At 32.9% G+C, this 6,341-nt stretch overlaps 1 protein-coding gene across 1 annotated transcript in view; it reads right to left on the bottom strand.

Moving 5' to 3' along the window:
• The window catches only part of LOC106665681 (neuroligin-1-like), a 312,439-nt gene that overhangs the window by 128,350 nt on the left and 177,748 nt on the right, over positions 1–6,341 (bottom strand). The gene's annotated exons all lie outside the window — the stretch shown is intronic.

The raw sequence follows: 6,341 nt of genomic DNA, 5'->3' as shown, positions 1-6,341 counted from the left end.
TGGGGAGAGTCCCTGGGACCGTCGTAGTTTTGACTAGGGTTAGGATGGATCAAAAGCTTGATGTGAAACTTTCAGAAGCGAGATCTAGTTTGTTGGCAAAAGAGTGTTGACATTGCTGTGGATAGCAACGTCAAAAAGCGCTTTGACAATTTGTCTGAGCAAAACTCATCGTTGGAAGAATTGTATGCGCCAGATATTGGTGGCTTGGTGGAACTCTATAGCCCCACTTCGTTAAGTTCAAAGTGACTACAGTGATGACTTGTGCTAGTTGAATTTTGACGGCCAAAGAAGATTTCATTCTTAAAAGTCTTTTGTTAAGTTGTGGTTTCTTAAGTCTTGGAGATACGTGCATCTGCAATCTAGGTATAGTTCTAAGTCTATACTTGACTGGAAGTCGGTAACTTCTTGTTATTGACGAACAGCAGTGGGGTGGGCAAGATTTGTTTTTCAGTGCAAATTTACAGAAGGTACAATTTTCTACTATCAATCTTGCTTTCCACATTTTGCCCACTCTTTGAGAATGTTCTTGGATGTTATAGCTAACTCAGGGTTCGCATCCTGGAAAAGTCCATTGCTTTTTAATTGATAGTACTATGGTAAATGTATAAACAATGGTTCTACTAACAGATTTAAAATTAAAACCTTAAAATCTGTGGGAAGAACCATACTACACAAAACGTGAATCAACATAATCACCTCATCTTCCTCATTTGTATGAAAAATGTATTGTAAAGGTGGTTTGGCCACTCATCTATGACAGCCATGAAGGACTTGGACGTTAAGCCTTCATTTATGTGAGGAATTACTTAATCTGAACTAACATCCATTCTCTATCAGTATATTTATTCAATCTTATTTTTTTTTATCGAAAAGTAGTAGTTAAGGATTGTTTGATTTTTAATGTATATAAGCGTCAGATTTCATGAATTATTATCAACTATCTTTTTCTCATATATTTCGTTTTTTTAATATTTTCTTATTTATTTGTACATTTTTAATCAATTGTGCTTATCGAGTTGCCTACAAAAAAATTAGAAATAATAACATAATTGGTTTTAAGATTTCAATTCATAAATAACATTCATAAAAACTATTTACTTTAATTATATATGCAGTATTTTGGTGGACATATTATTCTTATATTTTTGTCCTCGTTTTAATTACAACGTCAGGAAAGCTGGCCATATGAAGTTATAATAACAATGAACATAATAAGATTTGCTTTTCTTGCAGTGTTTCTTCAGTTTCAAACCACTGTGAAATTTGCACACACACACACACACACACACACACACACACACACACAGTTAAGATATTCTCTTGAAAGTTGAGCATGGCAAAGTTTCGCGCTTCCAACAAACTCATTTAGCAACACAACAAAAGAAATTCGTTAAGTGAATATCTCAGCTTTATCTTCAATCCAAATCAGCGATTGAACGAAAAAATAAAAGGGAGAAAAAATTGTAGTGATGCGTATAAGACAAAGTGTCAGTTGTACAAAGGAAAAAAAGGAAGGGCTTCTTTCTTGCTACTTAGGAAAGTTTTGTAATGAACGGTGGACTCTTTCAGGTGTAAAACTCAATTGCTTTGTCTGTCGTGGGAGGCTTCGTTTACTTGTAAAATTAATATGTGCCGTTCCAGTTAGCCTGTTCTTTCGTGGTAAATTACCCATTTTGGTTAGGATAAAAATATTCCTTTCCTTCGTCGAACATTTATATTAACTAGAAAATAATGTGGTTTTCTTTTGAACAATGCATCTTTATTGCGTTTGTATATGTAATAATCTCGGGAATTAGGGTTGTGGTCAGATGAACAAATAACGCTTTTGTACTAACCCTGAGCTTTCTACGATTAGTTTCGTCTATATTAAAATTAATAAAATTTTGAATTATGTAATAGACATCGCCCATGTGATACATTTATGTACCTGTTAAATGTGTTTTTTTATTTATAAATTTATTTGTGCACACATTTATATATAAAAATATATTTATACAAACATTTATATATCAGGCTTGCATTCTTCACGAGGGGGAATACAGCATTTAATTTTTAGAACTTTTGTATTTTGTCTTATGTTGTTGTTTGTAGCCGAGAAATAAAAATTTTCACAATTAAACCTTAATTTTACATTGGTGATAAGTTACCTCTTAGAAATGAAGTACATGTGTTTAAACCTCTTTAGCAGAACGAGTACAACTTTTCTGTAAGGGCCATGTCTTTCAGTGTTCACGGAACTAAGAAAATCGTACGCGAACTTTAGACAAATTAGTTCAAGAGTAAACCGTATGTTCTATTGTGCAAGGTGGAGAGACGTCAATAGGTTATCCTTTATGTCGGACTGTACTAAAAGTTATCTATTGTCCAAAATCAGATTATCAAATATATTCTAAATATTTCACTTTTCATAATACTATAACCTTTAACGAATTTATTCCATAAACATCGCTATTTCTTACAAAGTGTCAATCTCAATGTAAATAGAACCCCCTGTTTTTTTTATTGTAACCTTTAGCAAACAAAACACAAAAACTGCAATATAGCGATGTCAGACTTGTAATCTTATAAAAGGTAGAAATTTATTACGTTAAATTTAATTTTTAGAAGTTTTTTTTATTCAAATGTGTACAAAGTCTTTGTTTACATTGTATTACAATAATTATTTTTTAATAGAAGTTTCAAATCCTTATGAATAATTTTTCAACCTGTTTGTGGTGAAAAAATCAAAATTTTAGCAATAAAATATTAATTTAACATTAGAGACAACTGACCTTAGAGATATTAAGCACATATATATACCACTGGCTAATAGGAGCAACTTTTCTGATAACGCTAACTTTGCGGGTTTACAGAATCACAAAAACTCTTACTTAAGTATTGAACAAAAAATTGATAACAAGGAAACATTTAGATGTAAAAGTCTTTTCTATTGAGCAGGGTGTCCCTTCAACAGACAATACTTCAGCAAGTTAGCCTACATATAAATTGGACTAAAAAATCTCTATTGACTAAAGTCTGATTCAATTTTCAACGAAATGGCACGAGGGGGATTCGAACCCACGATCTTCGGCTTGATACGCCGCTGCTCTACCACCTGAGCTATCGGGACCTCGATCCACTCGGACATCAACTTCCTATCTCAACCGCACCTTTGAATTTTCCCTCCTTTTTGCCATCATTCAATATCATCTTATGCCATCTTTTTATCTCAACTAAAAACCTTAATAAATTATAATATACTAATTGGTCAAGCGGACCACGAAATTGGTGAATTTCAACGAAATATTTCACTTTTCAGGATTTCAACCTTTAACAACTTTATTCATATCTCTCCAATATCTCATAAAATGAATGTACAAAGTGCCCACCTGTTTGGTAATGGGGACCAATGTGGCAGTGTAGTTAGGGCGTCGACTCGTATTTACGCCCTTCTGGGTTCGAATCCCGGCTGAGCCCATGGCTTTTTAAATGATAAATGTATGAAAAAAGTATTGAAAAGTGGTTCAATCGTCCCTGAGAGGTAATTGGACTTTAAGGCGTCCTGTACGATAGGAATTATTTTATTTTACTTTACTTATAAAGTAAACAAAAGATTCTTTAATACAAAACTGGACAAAAAAAACAACTAGCTTTGAAAAATTAAATTAAATATACTGTAATGTCCATCTTTTTGGCTTGCATTGTTGAAGAATATGGACATTTAAATATGCAATATTATTTTTAGAAGTTTTTTGTTTTTGTTTCATTCAATTTTGTTCTAAAGAGCATAATTCGTTATTGAAAGCTGGGAAATTGAAATTGAGTAGATGTATTTACAGGTCATTAATAGAAACAACTTTTTTTATAATCGCCCTTTCAGTTAGAATTTATAAAACCAATATAAATCGTACTTACTGTTGAAACAAAGAAACTTTGGAAACGCTTAAAATTTGATCATTTAACTGATTTTGTATTTTATTTGTTAAAGGAAACAACAATAAAAACATAAACTCAAAGCGTTTTTGAAGTTGCTTTACGAGGCGTCAGTGGCTGCAAGGGTTTAGCCTTTGACACGGCCTCATCACTGTAAAGTCCCAATCCAGCGGTCCTGTATTCGAACCCGACTTACAAATGCGCTTTTTTTTTGTTCAAAGACACCGGCAACCAGAGTGTTCATACAACCTCATAGTTCAAACCCTCGTAAAAAATGCTGTTTTATTGTTGTAATAAAATTTACATTATGTTAAGCATTTTATGCAGTACGGACGAATTTATGGAATACAATTGTGATAGGTTGAAGGAACCTGAAAAGTGAAATATCTCGAATATATTCAAGCATCAGACTTTGGAGAATAGATGATTTTTAGTCTAATTGGGCATGCAGGATAACCTCATATACTTCTGTTCACGGAACATTCTGTATATTTAGAATATTGTAAATAAATTTTAACCAATTTTTTAATAGAAGTTTCAAATCCTTAGGAATAATTTTTTTAGAATTTCGTTTAAAGCAGTATAATAAATTAAATTATGGCCAAGGATTAAATTTTATTATTCATTGAGTTTTTTAATGTTTACCCTCTTTATTTAAATATTCCTACGTTTTTCTATTTTATGTTTGACACTCTGAGTGTTCGTTTTCATATTCTTGCAGAAGTGTTTATAATTTAGAATTACTTAATAAAGTAGTTAATCGAAAAGACAAACTTAGTTGATCTCAGTCCCCAGGTGAGGGAAAATTCTGACATTCCGCATGAAAACTTAGACACAAATGTTAAACGAATCAGCATTATGTAAATTAAAAAATCAATAAAGCATCCTTATCTGATTTGCCACAAGAGCGGGTTTGAGGATTAATCCAGTCTGTTCCAAAGTGCTTTATAATGCGGGAAGTGGGATACAAAGCACGATTGCCTAATTACGCATGGCCCCCTCTCATTATCCTGTCGGAAAGTTTTTAACGAGGCAAATTGTTTCACCGAATCCTTAAAGTCGTCGCCCTATTGAAGATGGTTTGGGGCCCGACTCGGCGAAACTCCTCGCAAAAATCGTAATTTAATTGGTCTGAGGGAGGCTGGTAAAGGTGATTTTAAAATTTTATCATATTGAAAAGAATGGGAAAATGAATGGATACGACTGTACTGCCCTGTTTCAGAGCTTTCCCCCAGGAATTACTACAGAAAAGATCCCCTTGGCGTTGCGCGTTTATGTAGCACTTTAAAAATGGGAATAATTTATAGGATCTAACCTCTGCATTTCCCTTTCTGAAATGTATGTATGTGAAAAGAATATCGATTCTGCAAACCCGTTAAACTCAGATTGAGATAAATTCTATGAATAATAGATCAAATTTCTTTAAAGTATTATAACAAAATATAGTCAAGATTTTTCTTGTTTTGTTTTATTTTGTTTTTTATTTTTTGTAAACAACATTTTCATACTATACTTAAAAAAGTCTTCTTTTTTTTACTCAGTATATATACATAGTTTTAAGCGGTTTATTAGATAGCAGATGGTTGTTGTCATCTGGTTTTTTAAGAAAAATTCAACCGGGCTACAATAGCCGTCTGAAACCGCAGATAAGTCTTTCAAACATAAACAATGGGTAATAAAAAAGGAACGGTAACGTTTTTAAGATATTTTACAGGATCTCCTTATCGACATAGCTCACACCCTGGTAACAAAAACTTGGGACTATCCTATTAATAAAGCAACCTTCTCATTTTTATAACGGCCCGTAGAAATACCTTAGTGGTTCATAGATACATAAAAACAGGAAAATGTCGGTTAAACCCCTCAAGCGGATAATGGTTGGAACGGGGAGAGAATAACGCCCAGAGCATTTCAGCGCCGGGTTTAATGATTTCTGCTCCAATCGCTACTTTGACAGAGTTGACGATCCTATTTGGGTCATCAATTAAACGACTCGTCCGGGAACGCTATTTCCATTTCTCTCCTTTTATGATCGGTTTCGACATAGCCAATGGAGAATCGATTGTCGCTCTATCATTATCAGAAAACAACGTGATAACAGTGCCATGTGTACCTTAGAGTAAAATCAAATCAAATAACGCATCTCGAGACTTCCAGGCTATTTTGGATCTTTAAAAAGAAGGAAATATCCGTAGATACGGTGTAAGACCCTTTCTTATCAATGTTTACTGCCAGATAAAATTTTATGAGTCTATTCAATCTACAGTAAAAATAGTGTAAAGATATAAACAAGATGTTAAACTATTTCAGCTCTTAAAGCCTAAATAAGACAATGATGACAAGAAGCAAAGAAAAGTGGAGATAAATACAAATTTAAAAATCAATATAATTTTTATTTGGATTTCATAAATCACTATAAAATAAGAAAT

The sequence above is a fragment of the Cimex lectularius genome, unplaced genomic scaffold (assembly GCF_000648675.2).
Source record: "Cimex lectularius strain Harlan isolate CLEC.00 unplaced genomic scaffold, Clec_2.1 scaffold18, whole genome shotgun sequence".
NCBI lineage: Eukaryota > Metazoa > Arthropoda > Insecta > Hemiptera > Cimicidae > Cimex > Cimex lectularius.
This window is presented reverse-complemented; position numbering and strand designations above follow the sequence as displayed.